General features: G+C 34.7%; 1 protein-coding gene across 1 annotated transcript in view; it reads right to left on the reverse strand.

Annotated features, from left to right (window-relative positions):
- LOC110439389 (NACHT, LRR and PYD domains-containing protein 3) overlaps window positions 1-20,835 on the reverse strand; it is a 440,964-nt gene that overhangs the window by 410,432 nt on the left and 9,697 nt on the right. Inside the window, exon 2 of the mRNA XM_073948207.1 lies at window positions 17,443-17,589. The gene's annotated coding sequence lies outside the window, so the exon portion shown is untranslated. The remainder of the gene's footprint in view (window positions 1-17,442; window positions 17,590-20,835) is intronic.

Consider the following 20,835-nt stretch of genomic DNA (forward strand, 5'->3'; position numbering starts at 1 on the left):
GCCTTGAAACTCCAGGGCTGTAAAGGGGCTTTATTTCTTAGCCACAAATTTTTAATTAATGTGTCAAAACAAGCTGAATATAGCTGTATACATGCTCTTTTTGTTTAAAAAAAACTTTTCTGGCTAAAGGTTACTGATCACCAGTTAACCAAACAGCGAGTTAATCTCCTATTAAAGCAATCTTATTATATATATATATATATATATATATATATATATATCCCAGACAGCACACATACGTTGGGCCGACGTCGGCCGAAGGTCAACACGTCGGCCCCTTTAATTCTAACATCGGTATATGGTTGGCCAAACATACACATGATCGTTCGGTTGTGTGTTCTATTGTTCCAGCTCAACAAACGTCGGCTCTGCATCGGTTAACGACCAGAGGCCGACGAAGCACTTCATAAGCACTTTATCTCTCATGCCCATGAAAGAATCCGGCAACATATTTGGTTTACAAGTTTTTGCGTGCATAATAAATTAGACAAATGCGCATCATGTCTACTGCGTCGGTCGGTCCAGCTTTAAATAGCCTACATTAATGCAGTAAAACTGACCAAAATGCCTACAATACATGATTTCAATTCATTAAAATATAAAAAGTTTTGTTGTTATGCTTTAATAATGAAAACGTTGTTTTTTTCTGGTGTTAACTGCTGTTTGCTTTTTTTTATTGTGGCTTTTTCTAATAGGCTACATTTTTCCCAGTGTAAAAATCAAGTAGCCTATGTTCTGCATTTCGGCTGTTTAATTAAAATAAACACCTTTTTACAGAGTGACATCTTTGTTTTATATATACTTGCATTTATATCCCAGACAGCACACATACGTTGGGCCGACGTCGTGCCGATTTTCAAAATTCCATCGGTGCGATGTCGCTCAGGAAGCGTTTGTTAATTGGCAAAATGTCGCCGCGACGTCGGCAAATGATCGGAAACGCTGTCCGGCCGATGTTAGGACGACGCAACCGGAAATACCGGCCGCGCCGCGGAGGCGCTGTTCTCAGGCGTTTTGCTCATACTTGTGGACCACTAGCTGCAGCAGCTGCTTATTTATAATAAACACGACACACCACTCTCAATAACAGTTGAAGATTTATTAATATTGTCACAAACATACAAATAGATTAACATACTTTTATCACACATAACCATGTTTTACCACGTTTAAAACAAAACCAACAAGTTTTACTATAACCATGGCTGAACTACTGTGCAATAAAGATTTTAAATACAAAGTCCATTGCAGCATTTACATTAAGACCATAGGAATATTTACAAGTACTTCAAAACATGTACACTAAGGGTGACTATAGTTTACTATAGTAAAAACACAAATAACTTGTGTCAGCACATGTTATAATGCTTATAATTTCTTAAATAGTGTTAAAGAAAATGCATGTTTCCAAGACTATAATTTTAAAATACAAGATAATACCAGTCATGTGTTCATTATCCAAAAGACTTTCCTCAGGGAGTTACAATAATAAAAGAGTACACAAACACAAAAAAAATACCAAGCAAACAATATTTACAGTAGTAAATAAAATCATACAAATTAAAATAATTGTCTGATAAAATCTTATTAAAGTCTGTAGTACAATTTTTTTTTAATAAATGGCATTCAACAATTTGCAATCTCCTCTGAACTAATAACACATCAATAATATAAAATAACAATACTTTCTCAGAGATAACCAGTTTTTTTAAGCAAACTCTAATGCAAGACACAAACAGAAATTAAGGGATTATATATATATATATATATATATATATATATATATATATATATATAAAATCCCTTAATTTCTGTTTAACGGATATATTTTTTAACACATTTCTAATCACAATAGTTTTAATAACTCATTTCTAATAACTGAGTAAATAATATTTGACTAGATATTCTTCAAGACACTTCTATACAGCTTAAAGTGACATTTAAAGGCTTAACTAGGTTAATTAGCTTAACTAGGCAGGTTAGGGTAATTAGCCAAGTTATTGTATATCGATGGTTTGTTCTGTAGACAGTCAAAAAAAATTGCTTGAAGGGGCTAGTTTTGTTTTATTCTTGTGGAATGTTGCTTACACATAAAAGGGGATATATAGGTGGAATAAAAAGTGTGTCGCCATCCTCTAAATTGTTCTTGTATGTTGTCTTCATCTTTAGTCTTCACAAGTGAGGCTGGCCCAAACCGGGACTGCAGTAGCCAAATCTAATCCTTGTAGTGGGAACCCTTAAATAAAGCAAGAAACCAAAAGAAGAAAGATTAGCATTGCAGCAGTTCATATTACCACAAATATATATTATTTGTTTCATGACATATAACTGGAGTATGTGTTATGCAAGTGCCTAGCTAAAATGTGTAATTTAATTTAAACTTAAAGAGTGTGTCTGAGCACTAATTTTTAGAAAAGCCATTTGAAAGTTAAATTCCTTGTGAAATCATAATAAATGTTTTTTTTTGGTTTTTAGTATCATTGTGTTAGTATAAATGTGTATCTAAATATATGTCTAATCTTCAGATACCACATTACATGCAAAATAAACTAAGTTTCGTCAACTAAAATGTCACACTGTACACCACATTTAATATATCATAGCAAGGGCCAGGAGGAATCTGCGGGTGTTTTTTGCTATTTCTGCTGAAAATTATGGTGGAAGTCTGCGGAATTATTTTGGGAGTATCATAACTAAAACCTTAATATATAAAAATATAAAAAATATATATATTTTAAGTTTTATTTAATGTTTAAAATGCAAATCCAATTAGATTAACTTTATTTGGTAAATAAAGCAAGTTTTTCATATAACATATCTAGTAAGACAGAAAATATTACTGTACAAACCTCATTGTACATAAATTAGATGAATATTTTCACATTAGTCAATAATATTACTGAAATTAATTTAAAAAACTGAATTAATATAGATTTACACACATTTACTCAAGTAAATAAACAGAATTAATGATAGGCTAAACATCTGCGGAGTTCTGCGAAAAATCCGGGTGGGCCTAATCATAGCTTTATTTCTGCTACAAAAAGGTTTTTCAGCAAACAACTTCTATTATATGTAGGCTATAGAGGAGGATATATAAAGAAATTATATATTCAACTCTCTAATTAAATGCACCTGATGCAGCTAATCAAGTCTTTTAGGCTTATTTGAAAACTTAAATGACGTGTTGGACCACAGTTGGACAACGCTCAGTGAGAATACTTTTTTGCACAAATTCTTTTTGTTCTAAAGAAACATGTCTGATTGTTAGCAATCATCAAAGAGCAAATATATATAAATAAAATATAAATAAATACTATGCTCTTAAAAATAAACTTTTCATACATCAAGAATACTAAAAATATGTTTATTTAAAATGTTTTATATAAAAAAAAAACAGCTTGAGGAGAGAATCAGTACATTGGAATACTATTTTTTCAGAAGGATCATGTGACACTATTAATTATATACATTGTATTAAATTCACAGTATTACTGCTTGACTGTATTAATTAAATAAAGCTGACACTATCAGAAGAGAATTTACCATACCAACCTAAAAGCTATGAAACAGTAGTGTATGTTTAAGATGTTACTTACTAGTCCTATTGTACTTTGGAGAGGTTGTCTGACAGGAGGATCCCTTCAACTCAGCAGAATTCTCAGCAGACCATCAGCGTACACCAATCTAAGAATAAAATGAGCAATTTGTTAAAAACCAAAAATATATATATATTATATTTCCAGGTTTATAGGAAAGAAGAAAGCTAAAGCAGATTTAAAATGTAGAAAAAAAAAAACCTATTGACAATTTAATGGCACAACATAGCCCACACTAAGCACGCTCAAATGGTTAATTTACATAAATGTCAACTGCTGCTCATTATACCAATATTAACTGTTAAGGATTCATTCATTCATTTTCTTTTGGGCTTAGTCCCTTTATTATCTTGGGTCACCACAGCGGAATGAAAGGCCAACTTATCCAGCATATGTTTTACGCAGCGGATGCACTTCCAGCTGCAACCAATACACACTCATTCACACACACTTATACACTATGGTCAATTTTAGATTACCCAATTCACCTATGTCTTTGGACTTGGGAAAACCGGAGCACCCGGAGGAAACCCACGCCAACACAGGGAGAGCATGCAAACTTCACACAGAAACGCCAACTGACCCAGCCGAAGCTCGAAGCAGCGACCTTCTTGCTGTGAGGCAACGTGCTACCCTCTGCGCCACCGTGCTGCCCTGTTAGGGAATCAGATTAATATAAATGAATTGACATGTTTATTTAGTGTCTGACACATTAAATAATGCATTTTTAAATATTGTTTCATTTTAAGATTTATTTCAGAATTAACTATAGAACCTGGATATATCGTCACATTTTCATGCACAGCAGCATTTTCAAGAACATAGAAAAACAGAATATAGGCCAAATGAAAAAAAAATTAATTAAAAAAACTCTGACTGTAACTGGCTAGGAATGGGCAGGTATAAGATTCTGAGGGTATAATCTTGGATAAAAATATCACAGTTTCACAGTATTGTGATTACTGCTCTGAAATGTGTTTTTTTTTATCTCTGTGTAAAAAACAGCTACTTTTTCCCCATTGAACACAATATGTTTTATTTTAAGAAACATTTAAAATATTTTGTAACAGTAAACATGCCAGGCTAAATAGTAATTTGATAAAATAGTACTATCTTCATTAGACTCAAAAACACTGATTTCTTGTGAAGGCATAATAAGCTATTTGTTTTTCAGATTTTTTCTTAATCGTGAGCTGACCAGTAGCTTTTGATGTGGAGGGTCTTTTGCTGCTGTAGATAAAGTTGGACTATTTTTTTTAAGTCTTTGATAACGCGCTATAAACCATATACAATGCATCCAGAAAGTATTGATAGCGCTTCCCTTTTTTCACATTTTTAATGGTTCAGTCTTATTTCAAAATGGATTAAATTCATTAATTTCCACAAAATTCTACACACAATCGCGATAATGGTTGTTGACCCGATTTTAGTTAATCATTTACAAGTCAATATTGCCTATATGGATTGTGATTAAAAAAAAAATAACATATAAAATTGCAGTGTTAAATGCAATGCCATCAAACATTTTAGATGCACCAGTGCAAAAAGCTAGTCTAGAGCACTTGGAATGCTGGTGTAGTTCTAGTTAAATTCAGTTCAGTTAAAGCTGTATATGCAGCCGGTCTCAAGTATAGGATTTAGTATTTAACTAATCTTAACAACTAAACATTTACGAGTCTGTATTTTCCAGCTCATGTACTACAATGTAACAGATACTGTATATTGCCACCTTGATACTTAAGCTTTCTTTAAAATATTTTGTGTTCAACCGATTAATTAATTCTTTCATTTAATTTTTTCAGTGCAATAGTATAGCTTACACTGGTGTATTTGTATGGACCCCCCAAAATAGCGGAGGCCACTTTCTGGCCACCCAAGTATAAACTTCTAGCCTAGCCACTGTGAACTACCTGTCTGTCCTGCTCCAGAACTCTTTGTCAGCTGCTTGTATGTCTGCATACAGCTGCACAAGTCTTTTAACACTGACAAATACAGCCTCTGCACATCCTCACAACCAGGAGAACAGAATGATCAGGAGGACCTGAAAAATATAACCAACTGAAATCAGTTGAAATGTATTTTGTCGTGTGATGATGACACAAAAATAAATTATTTTTCACAAAGGATGTGCTGTTACCTATGAAACGGTCTATAATGAATGATCTTTTGATCCTGTTTCCTTGATGTCATTCAGTCAGAGATGGTTTGGACATTTGATTGTATCTAAACTGTACTGAATTTAAGTTACAAAAACATTGATAGCAGGACCATTGATCTTGTAACTTATACAAATTGTTAATTATTGAACAAGTCTGCAACCAAACTAGTCAAGTTAATAATACTAATCTCAACTCAACTATGATTAGTTGTCTTGTTTCTGCTGCCCAGACGGTCTCTCCACCTGCTGATAAAAAAAGGAAAAAGTATGGTATTTTTACAACAATGAAACTGCAAACAACTTAACTATAAGGGGGTAAGCAGTGAGCATCTTTTATTATAAGCAATTTACTGAATACCTTGTCTCTGGAATTACCTAAAAGCCAAACGTCCCAAGTTTGGCTCATAGCTGTCCACACATCTGCCCAGAAGCTTGTGGTAATTCTGAAGACACTGATCAGCTGGTCCAACTGAGTTTGGAGTTGAACTGCAATCAGGCATCCAATACTGCAAAAAAAGAGAAACTCACTTTGGGTTAACAAATAATTGAATCCCATCCACACATTTCAAGTAATTGTGCAGTTAATTCTCTTATTGAATTTTCTGAGAGCTTATGAATATATTTTGTCTTCCCAAAATAGCATGTACTGAAACACAAAATTATATAAATATAATTTAATAAGAGCGTGACGTGGTGGCACAATAGGTAGTGCTGTCGCCTTACAGCAAGGATGCTGACTCGAGCCTCGGCTGGATCAGCTGGCATTTCTGTGTGGAGTTTGCAAATTCTCCCGGCGTTTGCATGGGTTTTCTCTGGGTGCTCCGGTTTTGCCTACAAGTCCAAAGACATGGTGTACAGGTGAATTGGGTAGGCTAAATTGTCTGTAGTGTATAAGTGAGAACAAGCGTATATGGTTGTTTCCCAGTGATGGCTTGCCGCTGGAAGGGCATCCACTGCGTAAAACATATGCTGGATAAGTTGACAGTTCATTCCGCTGTGGTTACCCCAGATTAATAAAGGGACTAAGCAGAAAAGAAAATGAATGAATGAATTTAATAAGAGTTAAACTGATTAGTTAACATGTCTGTCAGGAGCTGATCTACACTGTAAAAAATTGCTGTTAAAAAACGGTCGGATTCTACGGTAAAATAATGTTTTTTCACTAAAACAGTAATAATCTGTTAAAAAAAATTTGTTTTCGAGAAAATAACCAACAGCAGAAAACTGAGCTAACAGAGTTCAGATTCGACATTTTGAAGTCTGTGTTTAAAATCACACTTTGTTCACTATTCCATCAACTAGTTCATCAATATAGTTCACCTGACAGAGTTAATGAACACTAATGAGTGAATTCAGACACTGATGAACACCTGCTGTTAATAATTACAATTACTGAAGAAAATAAACAAGAAACACAAACAGTGACTTGAGTTACAGCATTAAATAAAATCAAATCAAATAAAACAGCTTCAGTCTCAGCAGAGGATCATTAAACAACTCCACAAACAACAGCAGACACACTTATTACTGACTGATTTGACTTCCATACTATTCTCATTGAGATCCAACAGAAATTAAGGTGTTTTTTGTGTCACCGTAATGGAGTGAGGGGCTGGTTTAGTTGGGCTCTTCACCCTTGAACTTATTAATTCAGACTCTCCAATCACTATAATAAAGAGTTAACAAAATGCTTGTATTATAGTAATCAAGTTGGATAGTCAATAAATAGAAAAATCTATTTGTCTGAAATTAGTTCTGATAAATGTTTTGGTATAAATCTGGAAGAAGGGCCTCATGCAATAGAATTTATGCTTAGTTGCAGGTATTAATTTAATTAATGAGAAGTGGAAACAGAAAAGATACCTCTGTAATTACTTAACAGTTAAGAAATAACATACAAAAACAGTTCAGTTATGACAACTACACACTCAGACCTCATGAATCTGACCTTGTATCTCAACAATGGTAACATCTCAAATGTTTCATGCTGCAATGCATGCTTGCTGGGAGTGGCACGGTACAAATATCCCAGCATGAATTGCTGTATAAATAAATGTTGTATAATGGAAAACAGTTTTCTTTATTTGTATTTGATTCTGCTTTTGTTTATGTTTCGACTTTCAGTTGCCTGTTTGTGAGTTAAACTGTTAATTTTGTTAGTTGTCACCATTATTGAGGTTCATACGCTGATTATTGATGTCTTTTTGAGTGCGATTTACACCATAGAGCAGTGTTATTGTCCAAGATATTCTTAAAAACTTCCAGAAATCATTGCCATATATAGACATATAATGTAAAACAATAGATTTAACATTGAACAGGAGCAGAAAATTATATTATACTAAATGAGAACAGACTCTGCCATTTAATTGCAACATGAACATCACCAGATCTTATTTTTTCAGATTTAGGTTTTTGGCTGGCTTGCCACAACAAAGGAGCTTTTTAAGCAAAGTTCTTAACAATTGCAGCAGCCAAGATATATAAATGTTAAAAATGACAGGGCTAAGAGCCCAACTAAAGCAAACTCTGTTCTCCATGATGGTGACGTAAAACTTTCACTTTTTTCTCAAGAAGAACTTTAGTAGATGTTATACAAAAATACATGTATTAAGTAATAAGTGTAGCTGGTGATGATGTTTGTAGAGTTGTTTAATCATCCGCTGATCATTTAAATGATTTAATCATTTGTTGTTCTTCAGGTTATTTCATTATAAAGCTGTGACTAAAGTTTTGTATGTTCTGTTCTTGTTTTTTCCCTTCAGTATTTCTTCATTTGTTCATTGTTAATCCTCAATTATCATTTAATTAGTCAGTTAATTAATGAATTTACTTCAGCTTTGCTCCATGTTTCTTGAACACTCAGTAGTGTGGACACTTCAATAAAAACTGAAGTATATGCTCTGGGGTTTAAAGGGTTAAAGGTGTGAGAGGTAAAAAGTGTAAAAATACAGTGTAAAAATGTATTTTAACAGTAATATACTGTTAATTTAAACAACGGAAATAGACTGTAAAAAAACAGTAGATTGCTGGCAACCACAGCTGCCAGTAGATTACTGTTAAATCAAGGAAAAAACAGTATTTTACTGTAAAACCTGAAGCTAATTTCCTCTGTCTGTCACCATTGTGGAGGAGAGTAGAGCCAGTGTATGAGTTAAAGATGAACAATGAACTGCTGATGTTATTCTGCATGTTTATTTATTTAAAGACAGCAGCTGTTTAGTTGCTGATGCAGTCAGAATCTCTCTGGTGATTCCAGATTTACATGTATGTGTGCTGTTGTGAAAAATAAGACATTAGAGTTAAACCGAACTTTTCTAATTAACTAAAACAAGTTATCATTATAAGTATACTTCTAAGCATATATAGCACATTACTTCATAAACTCATTCAGCAGTTGACCAAGTTGAGGCAGTTGCTTTCAGTGAGCAAAATGAGTTCACTTGAGTATTGTGTAAATCAATGTAGTCCATGTATTTTTACAGCAACATACTGTAAAATAACAGTACATTGCTGGCAACTGCAGCTGCCAGTATTTTACTGTTTTTTAACGGGACAATTTTTAACAGTGTAGTCTTGCCACACTCTCACCCTTGAAAAAAAAAAAAAAAAACAACAACCCCTGGTTGTTTATAAAACATGTTATAAAATATGTTTGCAAGCTTTGCACTGAAATTATGCAATAAACTTGACTGAGGAAAGCTTACCCTGACACTGTCTTTTTCTTTATAGGATGCCTCTCATCCTGTTTTATTGTAACTGCAGAGTTGTCTTGCCATAGCTTTTTTTCTGAACTCACTTGCTTTCATTTTCAAATTTGACAGTTGTTCTGCAACGTCGTAGGCCGGAGAATCGGTATAAATTGTGTCCATGCAGTAACTTATCTACAGGACCTTGGAGTTTCCTCCCGAGTAGAAGCTCTGCTAGAGTCATGCCGATGGTTTCTTGGACTGCAGAATTTATGGCAAAGCGAAGTTCTGGTAAGTATTGGTCCCATTTTTATGGTTATCTTCTACGTACACAGAAATCATTTGTTTTAGGGTTCTGTTCAGTCGTTTTGTGAGATTGGTCTGGGGCTGGTAGGCTATTTGATTTTTGTCATTTTCTGTTTGATTTTCCATTTTTAAACTTCAGAGAAAACTGCTGATGTGAACTGTGTGCCTCGGTCAGATAGAATGGAATCTGGTAATCCCCAACAAGTAAGTATTTCTTCTCTGAAGAATTTGGCTTCTGTCTGGGCAGTGGCCTCTCGCATGGGAAATAATTCCAGTGTTTCCTCTAGGATTGCACAGTAGAATCTCTGTCTGCTAGGTTCTGAAATATCTTGATTATATCTGGGTCTTTGTGTTGCTCTTCCCAGATTTCTGCAATGGAGATGGGTCAAAGTACGGTCACTTGAAAGGTGCAGAAGGGCATCCAGCTGGTTTGATGACAGACTCACTGTGCTTTTGATGAAGGGTTTACGAACCCAGTCGTACTGGTTCCAATTATGCTGCTCAGAAAAATACCTATTGAAATGTGCAGACAGAGATTGCAGATGGAGAGTGATTTCCGTTTTAGTAGTATCCCAGTTAAACACACTTTCTGTGATAAATTCATCCAAGGTCAGGAACATGTTTAGATTTAGTTGGCTTGAACACGGCCTTGAAGGGACAAATTAAGCGAATTAAGCCTATCAAATATGTCAGACAGGTATGTAGGATCTGTGAGCTACTTAGCGTCAGTAAAATAACTCCTAAAGGAAGATCCACAATCAATCCTCAGTTCGTAATGCAATGAAAAAATACGCTGCAGGACTTTGCCTGTGAAGAGCCATCTAACCTCCTTGTGCAAAAGCAACGACTCATATTCGGACCCCATTTCTATGCACAACAAGGCAAACAGTCTTGATTTAGTGGGACAAGTCTTTATGAAATTCACAATCTGTATTGCTGTTTGAAGCACTGCGTTCAAGTCCGCAGGAAGTGTTTTCGCTGCGAGGACCTCTCTGCGAATCATACAGTGGGTGAAACAAACATGCGGAGCTACTTTATGAACCAAAGCAGCGAGTCCTTTATTTTTTCCTAACATGGATCCCGCTCCATCAGTGCACACACCGACACAATTGTCCCAACAAAGACCAAGTTCATTCAGTTGACCGCTGAGTTTTTCTAAAATATCTTTTCCTGTAAACGTCTTTTCATTGATGAGCAAAATAGTAGATCCTCAAGCAATTTTCTCTCATGACTGTAGCGGACGAATACAAGTAGTTGAGATGAGTTTGATATGTCTGTCGACTCAACTAATTGTAATAAAAAAGAAATCCCATTCTTTATTCTTTTAATCAGCTGACGTTTGACGTCGCATGCCATATCAGTTATACGCCGGCTTATGGTGTTGTCTGGTAGTGGAATTTGTTCAATGTAACTTGCATACTTCTCTCTAAACAGTTTTACAGATGGCCTTTGCAGCTGGAGATATGAGGCTCTCTGGAAATGTATGTGGCTATTTGGCCTTGGCAACTAAATGTGCCACCTCATTTGAAGCAGTAAGCGATTTTACTTGCAGCGTGGTTTGACTGGTCATCGTTTGTTTTTGTCCTCTTAATGCTGATTCTTTACATCGAAAAAAGTCGACTGGCTTATCTTTTAACATCGGATGTTTCTTCTGTAAGTGACGCACCAGTTTCACAGGTTTTAAACTGTCATTTGCAAGGACCTCTGAACACACAACACATTGTGGACATGGTTTGTTATTAATCGTATTGTATGTACTGTTCATCATACTTCCGTTGCTTTGATGCACACAGGCCTTTGGTTTTTGTAATGAGCGTTAAACCTCTCTGTGTGGAGATCCCCGTTGACGCGGAGGGTTGGTCATCCGTTTGCTTTAATGCTTCAGAAGGGCACTCGTCATCTTTTTTGTCAGACGGTTTACCGGTGTTAACTTCACAGTCGTTAATTTTAAAAAGCCACAGGTCCATTTTTTGTATATGTTTTACGTGATCGAATTAACTACAAAAGGTGCCTCGTGCCTGATAGTTAGCTGCGGGACTAATCAGATTGACTCTTGTGAACATAAAAAAAACGTCATAATTTACTCGAGTGCACACCTCAGTTTCTCGATCCCCCCTTAACAGTCGCTGGTGCCCGACATTTTGAAAACCCCTGGCCTATAGTATGGCTAAACAAATTATAAATATTAATAAATTCCTCCTGTCCTTGCGCCTTGTGTTGTGTCAACACTGCACCTAATCCGGAATCACTGGCATCGGTGTAAACCACAAAGGGGAGTCGGAGAACAGGATGTCCAAGGATGGGAGGCGAGGTGAGACAAGTCTTTAATTTCTTCAGCGCTTGTTGACATTGAGGTGTCCATTGAAAAATTCACCCTTTTTTCTTCAATGAGTTCATGGGCTCTGCAATTTGAGAAAGGTTTGGCACAAACATATGGTACCACCCTGCCAATCCAAGGAGTTAATGTCTTTGATGTTTTTTTGGAACCGGGTAGGTTGTTATCGCTTCTACTTTAAGGGAATCAGCAGGAATGGCCTGGGTGTTCACCACATGTCAAAGAAATGATAATTTATGTTGGCAGAATTTACTTTTCTTCAGGTTAATGATCAGACCAGCTTTGTGTAACCAGGTGAAGATCTTTGAAGTGTTGGGTGACTGAGGGTGAGTATATGATGTCGTCATCAATATACACAAAACACATTATTCCCAGCAACTCTGCTAGGATAGACTCCATTAATTGCTGGAATGTTGCTGGGGGATTTTAAAGTTTTTAAATCCAAAAGTCTTGGATTCACTTCCAGGCTCCCTAGTTACCTGCCAGTACCAACTGTTGAGATCAATGGTGGAGAAGATGACAGCACCAGAGAGGGATTCCAGTATCTCTGTGATGTTAGGTAGGGGTAGGCATCTCTTTCTGTGATAGCGTTCACTTTACGATAGTCCACACAGAACCTCATACTGCTATCTTTTTTGGGAACAAGGACAATGCGTGAGGCCCACGCTAAGTGTGTAGGTTCTGTGAGGCCATTCATTAGCATTTCTTTGACTTGCTCTTTAACAATCTCTTGCTTCTCTGGTTTTAAACGGTATGGACGTTGTCTGATCAGCACAGGGTAGTCAGTATACAAACAGTGCGGTAGAACAGTTGTTCTTCCAAGCTGGGAGGTACATACTTGTGGATTCTGCAGAAGTAGATGATGTAACTGGCACTTTTCTTCTGGATGCAGGTGAGATTGATCAACTGATGCTTTTATTATTGTCTTGTCATCCCTATTATCTGGTAACTGGAATAGACTTTGTGATGGGGGAATTGAGGTGAACAACGAAAGAGCTTGGCTTGAGTTTTTTCTGTGCACTTTTTTTCTTCTGGTGCAGGTATGTTTTTTTCTGGAATGCTGGCCTGCCCAGGCTGAAAAGGATACACTTGGTTTCGGGTTGATGTGCAGGTTTAATTTTCACCAGCCACATTGATCTGTAGCCCACTGGTAAATATATAATCCAATCCTAGGATCACTAAATAAGTGAGAGCTGTGGAAGTGAGGATAGCAAATGGAATAGGAAAAAAAGCATATTGTAAAGAATGACATTTGTTTTTGCCCATCCTAAAGGTATGGCGGTCTCACCATTAGCAAAGTAGAGGAGACCATGGGGCCATTGATGAAGAACATCAAGGGAAGCAAGTGCTGCCCTCAAATGTTGGTGAAGTAGGGTATAGCTGGCTCCAGTGTCGATTATGGCTTTTCCAGACCAAGCTCCAAGGGTGCTTGATACAATTAGCTGTTGTGGTATGAACTCATGGGTAGGAGGATGACTTGGTTTTGCTGTAATTGTGGAGTTGGAGTTGTAACAGAGATGCTGTTGTGAGAAGGTACAGGCCTTCGATGCTGTGTGGGTATATTTTATCTCCTTCAGCAGTGGTTCTCAATATACCAATATAAAATATACCAGGATTTCGAAGAGATGATTTGACTGACATGAAAAGTGACCAATCACAGTCAACCTTGTCTAGTTTTGCGTTGAACGTAAGGGCGGGACAAAGGCCTTTCTATGTTCCAGTGACAGAAAACAACAACTTAAAAACAAATGCAATATTGAAATAATGCTTTTTGGGTGTTTTTACTATAGAGATGATTATGTTATTCACAAGAGTAATTAAGCCGCGGACATCCTGCCATTTTGAATTCTCTTCGACGGAGTTTACTCGCCTCTAATCTATCACTCTTCTGAAGCCTAGTTTAATACAATCTGAGAGCATACTCACACTATGTACAGTTGCTTTGAACTAGGCCAAAGCACGCTTGTCCTCCATTCAGGCCAGGGCACGCTTACAACATCGATGATGCACTGTTCAGTAGAGAAGTGCTCTCGCTCAGCACAGTCGAGACTTCTCTAGTTATGTTGTTTTAGTTGTTTGGGATGCAGTGACACACAATCAAATATTTCGCCGAACAGATCCGCCAATTCTGACGCTCATAAACAGTCATAAAGTCCACGTGCTGCAGGAATTAGGAGGTTTGCTGAAGGCACAGCTGTGGTGCAGTGAGGGGTTTGCGTCTTTAATAAACTACAACAGTTTTGTGTTCATTGAACGGTAAGAATGATTAATAAATGCATATGAAATAGTCCCTTAAAAGAAACGTCTTGCTTTCAGTTTCTGGCTTAGGGGCGTTTTGCACTCACACACAAGCGTACCGCGCCAAAGCCCAAGTGAACTGTGCCTGAGCCCGATTCAGCGCACTTACACTTCTCAAACGATCAGGGAAACAGGCCTGGGCACGGTTTGGATAGCATAGTGTGAGTAGGCTCTAAGAGTGTCGGCGCGAGCTGCAGGTAATGCGCAATTCTTCATTTCTGCAAATGTCGCAAGTGCTTTATTTTAACACGAGAGTGCAGTCATGTAGTTAATCGCCAAAACTGGATATCCGAGCCCTTAAATAGGCTTTTTCAAATGAACTGCAAGTCCTCTCATGATCTCATCATCGTGTGTGTGTGCTCAGACTATATACAATTGTGATCTCTCAGAAGTAGAAATTATTTATCTTTGCTCCTCGACTAAACTTAGTCAAAAACTATCAAGTATTTAGAATTAGATTGATGCATGACCGGTGACAATGCTAACGCACTTACTTGGCTGTATTGTGATGTGAAACTTAGCCTACCATAACTTTTAGCAAAGGTAGAACTTTTTATTTCTTTACGGCAAAATAATTATGCTAGAAATGTTTCTGGATGAGGTATTTATGTGATTTATAAATAATAGAGGTATTCTGATCTGTCTTAAAGCATCACAAAATTGTACGAGCATTACAGGTCAAAGCAATCTGTTACATTTATCAAAATAAACAATATTAAAGCACTGCCTTGAGAAATGTATTGTTGTCAGAAACCAAGTAATTACTTTTTTTTATTTTATTACTGACAGTGTTCTTATATTTTTTGTAAAATTATTTCAGTTTAGGATCAAGAGTAAAATAAAATATTGTATAGACAACAAGCAAATAAGAAAAACAGTGTAAAATATGTAAATAAAACCCCAAGTTTAAATCTTTTCATCATATACTTTAAACATTTAAAAGCTTGAAAGTATTGTTTAAAAATGGACAAAAAGTGTCTCTATGGCCTTAAAAGTTTGTGGTAGTTTTGCCAGTGCTATTAAAAATGATTCATTGTCGTGTACGGAAAAAAATAGACCATACTTTGTTAATGCAAATACCTATATGTAGCCTTTGATTTAAACAATTAAACAATTTAAATAATTGTATAATTAAAAAGGGCCATAATGAAAAACAGATTTTTTTCCCCAAAAGTAATTGACTAGTACTCAAAGTAGTTTTTTAAAGAGTAATTTGTAAAATATTAGGATCATTTACTAAAACTTGAATTATTTTAGCAGTGTTTTATAACTTGAGTACAAATATTCTGTTCTCTTTTCATCTGTGAGATAACATCAACAAATAAACAAAAAAATGCACAAGCACATTTAGTAAAGGTGTATTATATTATTAATAAATGATTAATTAATTGTTATATTATTATTAATAAATGGTTTTTATTTGTATAAATGAATAGACAGTTCCTATGCAGTATTTTTATGAATTGCTGAAAAAACATTGCAGGTGTTCAACACATTGCATGTCAGTCTTGGCTTATTATATTAACGCTGTTTTTAGGATCTAAAAATGTATTGTTTAAAAAGCAAAAAGATTCCAATGGCGACACCTGCTGGTACGTGAAGAATATGGTCAATACTAATGAACTTTACACTCAAATGTTTGCACATCATCAGCATGCTGTAATCCATTTCCTAAGCAGCAAAAGTCTTTTTTAGACTAGTTTGTTGGCCAGTTGTAGTCAGTGCAATGCTAAACGTTATTGTTTCACTTTAATTAGTTTTGTCTCACATCGTCCCACAACATCATATAGTTTAGAAAACTGTACAATGTTTTATAATAATTTATTATTTTGGTGTCCATTTCATTCAGCATATTTAAAATTAAGGGCATCCACGTTTTTCTGACATACTTTAAATCAGGGTTTCTACAGGTGTCACCAAGTTAAATGTAAGACTTTTTAAGACCATTATGAATGAAATTTTAGACTAAGGAATTTTTCAATTGGCCCAGATGAAAAAGATTTTTATATGTCCAAACAAAAAATATTTTAATATAAAATATTTATTAATACAATAATAAATAATAACATTAATAATAATAATAACATTAAAATATTTTAGATATTTCTTAGCAAAAGATCTTAAATATTGTGTAAAAACAAGAGAGCTCTACTTGGATCCACACACTTTTTTCCCAAAATAAACATTCTTTAAAATAAAAAAACAAATTAACAAATGTTTTAAATAAAACTATATTAAACTAAATCTATGCACAACAATCTGTCCAGGTCGATATCCTCAGCAGTCCTTATCATTATGATAAACAGAGTTAAAATGTCTTGTTGGTGATTGTATGGGTTTTGGCCAGATTGGGTAACAAAACATGAACACAGGAAAATGAAGACTTGTTTAAAAAGATTTAAGACATACAGCACAATATTTCAGTAAATTTAAGTGTTTTTTAAGGCCTAAATTTTTGATTTTGGAATTTAAGACATTTTAATACCCAGCAGAAACCCTGTTTAAACACAATAGCCCTGGTAATTAGTTATTATAATAATGTAGGTCAAACTAAGATAATATCTGTGAGAACTAGTAACAACTACCAAAACAAGTTTAAACCCATAAAGAAGTTGATAAAAAAAGGGAATTGTGATCAACGTGACACATGCAAATGGAAAATACTAAGCCAACACTACCACTGTAATAGCAGATATCTTCTATGAGAATACTGTTGGTCAAATATTCTCAGCTCAGTTAAACTTTTTTAATTTTTTGTTTTTATTTATTTTATATAGCGCCAGTGCTCAAGGACACTTAACAAACAAAGAGAACAAGAAAAGCAATAACCTTAAGAAGGTAGTGAAAATAGGAGACGAATAATACATAACAAGTATGACATAAATAAGAACAAGTGATGAAACTCATTCTGTCTTTAAATGAGTGCTTATGTGCATTTAGGAGAACTAGGCAGCACACTCAGGGCTGCAAGATGGATTTAATTTAGTATTCTTATTATTAAAATATATCTGAATGAGGATCAAATGACTGAGTTGGTCTTTAAGAATGAAAACCAACCTGTTTGTTCCTGCAGATCTTCCTGTTTGACTGTGAATGTTTCTTCAATCTTCACATCTTCACTCTCCTCTTTAATAAACGCCATCTTTATAACAGTGTGGAGATCAGTCACTTCAGCAGTTTTTCTCTGCGTTTGGACACTTTATCCTGTTTAAAAAAATAAAAACATTAAAAACGTCCTGATTAAAATAAATAAAACAATGAACAGAATCAAAATAACTTCTCTTCATTACTTGCTTTAACAGTTTCATATGAGAGTCATTAACAAAAATAAATCAGGTAAGTCTGAGCAGGACACAATGAGCTGATTAAAACTGGTACTCCATTTCTTATATATAGTGATTTGTCCTTAGAATGGAATGACATTATGCTTTTTAACAAATTAAACCTTAATTAAAACACTTATTACTCACATTTCTGTTGCTTTATTCAAACAATAGCCCTAATTACTGTGAGTAGTACTTCGTTGTAAAAAGGGTCAAAATAATGCCAACAGCAGGTTCATAATTTATAGCATCGGATGAAAACCCTGAAACTTTAATCAATCGCTTTATATTTATGTAAAGGTTTTAAAAACAAACCTTTCTCCAGCTGAATCAAGCGCAAGAGCGGCGCAGCCTAATGACGTCACACGCCACGCCAAAATAAAAGTCTTTTGTTTTTAGTTTTTTGCCACTTAAACAAACCTCAAATTGTGTCAACACTGTCAAGGACAAATTCAAAGTATATCTTCATTTTAGTGTGATTAATAAATGTGTATTTTCAGAAAGGCCATGTGTCCCTTTACAAACCCAACTTTATAGATTATAAAAAAACCTATTCCTAATAATGAAATATTGGACAAAACATTGATTTCCAGATAAAATATGCAATCGTTGCACATAATTTTTTTAATAAAAATCCAAGATTTAAAATATTTAGTCAAACTTTTAAACATTATTAACTGGCCCTTATTGGTTAATTAAGACATCATACAAGATGTTTTGCTGAGGTTATAAATAATTTGTTCATTTTCATAAAATAAAATTCGTGTGACATTCAACAACTGTGAGACGGCATTCTTACTACTTGTTTTAATATTTTTTGTGGCAGTTTATCAATACTGCCTAGAATACAGGATACAGCAGTAATTCTATTAATATTAAACATTGTTCATTTATTTTTAATTTAACAACTGCATGTGTAAACTTTGAAGTATAAAAATGCCACACAAATGAATATAATCAAACTTTTTATTATATATATTCACAACATTTAATACATACAGTGCACATCTAATATTATAAGCAAACAGTATAAAACAAAGTATAGATTTTATTACACACAAACACACATATATCTCATATATATATATATATATATATATATATATATATATATATATATATATATATATATATATATATATATATATCAGAGCTTGACACAACAGGACTACACAGGGAATGACTTATTGAAGCTTCAGGCATAACATCTACAGTGAGTAATTATGTAGCCTACTTTATTTTAATTCTTTAATAATCTATCATATACTAAAATTACATACAATTAAATGAATTTAGAGAGACAGGGAAAGCTGGTTTGAGTTAACAGAAGTCAGAGTTAGTCTCTGAATACTTACTTAAATTATGAGAAGAGAAAGAAGAAGAGGTCCTGTTGTTGTGGCATTACTCGCTGTAAAATGGAATGTTACACTTAGTGTCATTTCAATAACAGCTGTACAAAATAATAAAGACATTTTTCATAAGCATGATCTATTTTCCACACTATGGACATACTGTGTTTTGAATAACATAACTGCATTTAATATAATAGTAAATAGAGTAGTATATTCCTTACCTCATCTAATTATTCTTTCCACAGATCAGGAATATAGCAACACTGTAATCTGAGGTGACTTTAACAACCATAAACATTCTGAAAGACAAGTTACATGAGTATTTGAAAACAACAGTGAGTGGCTAAATAATAGAGTTTATGCAACTTACACATAATTAAAATCCAGAAATTATCAATACAAGATTACCTCAATGTGAAAATAGTAGATAGCAGATCTTTTTATTGATATCAATATTATTTAGGCATTTTAACATCTATTTATATACTTTAACTTGGTGATAGATGGGAATAGATCACCCAAACTAACAATTCTGTCATTTAGCCACATCATTTACGTGTTCCAAACATATTTAGCTCTTTTTTCTGCTGAACAATAAAGAGGATATATTGAATAAAGCTGCAAAACTGTAACTCTATCTGCCTTTCTCATCTTTTTCCCATTTCTCTTGCCATAATCTATTAACACCTTCTTTAATTATTGTCTTGATTTCTGATTTGCTAAGAGGAACTTGTATTTCTATTTGATTTGATTATGCTTGCAATCCGTCATTGACAACATTATTAGACTATTAGATTATTACAGAAATTTGTCATTATCAGATTATATTCAACAATATGTAGGCTAGAGTAGTTATACTGACACTGTAAACATTTATTTTCATGCACAACTTCGCTATGAAAGAAAAAAAAAACATCAAATGCTTGTCGTAATCATAACTCTAAAATGAGATATGATCATTTAAATGAAGTGCACACTTGCGGTTTTATTTTGACTAAGTGCTAAGTGCTTCATACTTCACGCGCGGCTCCCAAACGATCACTCTGTGCCACAAACTGAATATTATTTAAAACTGTAATACCTGTTACTTACAACATTTGCAAATTCTGTTCACTAAAGTAGGCGCGTGCGTGTCTATTATTAAGTTGAGCACGCTCTCACGGTCAGCAGCTCACATCACGTGTGATTTTCCGGCTGCAAAAACATCATTATATGAAGACAAGAATGACATTTTCAGGTGAATTATACCTTATAAATACAGTATGTGACACTTTTAACAACATTTGGAGGTGTCTATGTCACTGAGCAACATTATGTGAAACAATGAAAAGACTTGTGCAGCCGCCTTTTCTTCTCTCCTTAACTTGAAAATATGATTGACAGAATCGTTGAAATGCTGGAAGATCATCAAGGGGGTCGAATCGAGATCGCAATCTTTTTACCATTAATTGTGCGGCTCTAATCCCTAATCATAACTCCTGTACAGCAGTCCCACAAATTTCTGACACTCGGTGACACTGGAATACCCTGTCAGAAAAGTCTAGTGGCTGTCAATGAGCTTTTTACAGTGTCTGCTATAATGTTAATGCTGTTGTTTTGTGTTTACATTGATGAGTATGGCCACTGTGTTAAATGCACAGTACTGTTACGATCTTATTGCCACATTAGATCATTATGATAACATATACCTTCAGTGATTTCCTGAAGATAAATACCCAAAAATAACAACTGAAATAAGTACAGCAGTCGCGATCGTCTAATCTCATATGAAGCAA

Source organism: Danio rerio, chromosome 4, assembly GCF_049306965.1.
Source record: "Danio rerio strain Tuebingen ecotype United States chromosome 4, GRCz12tu, whole genome shotgun sequence".
Classification (NCBI taxonomy): domain Eukaryota; kingdom Metazoa; phylum Chordata; class Actinopteri; order Cypriniformes; family Danionidae; genus Danio; species Danio rerio.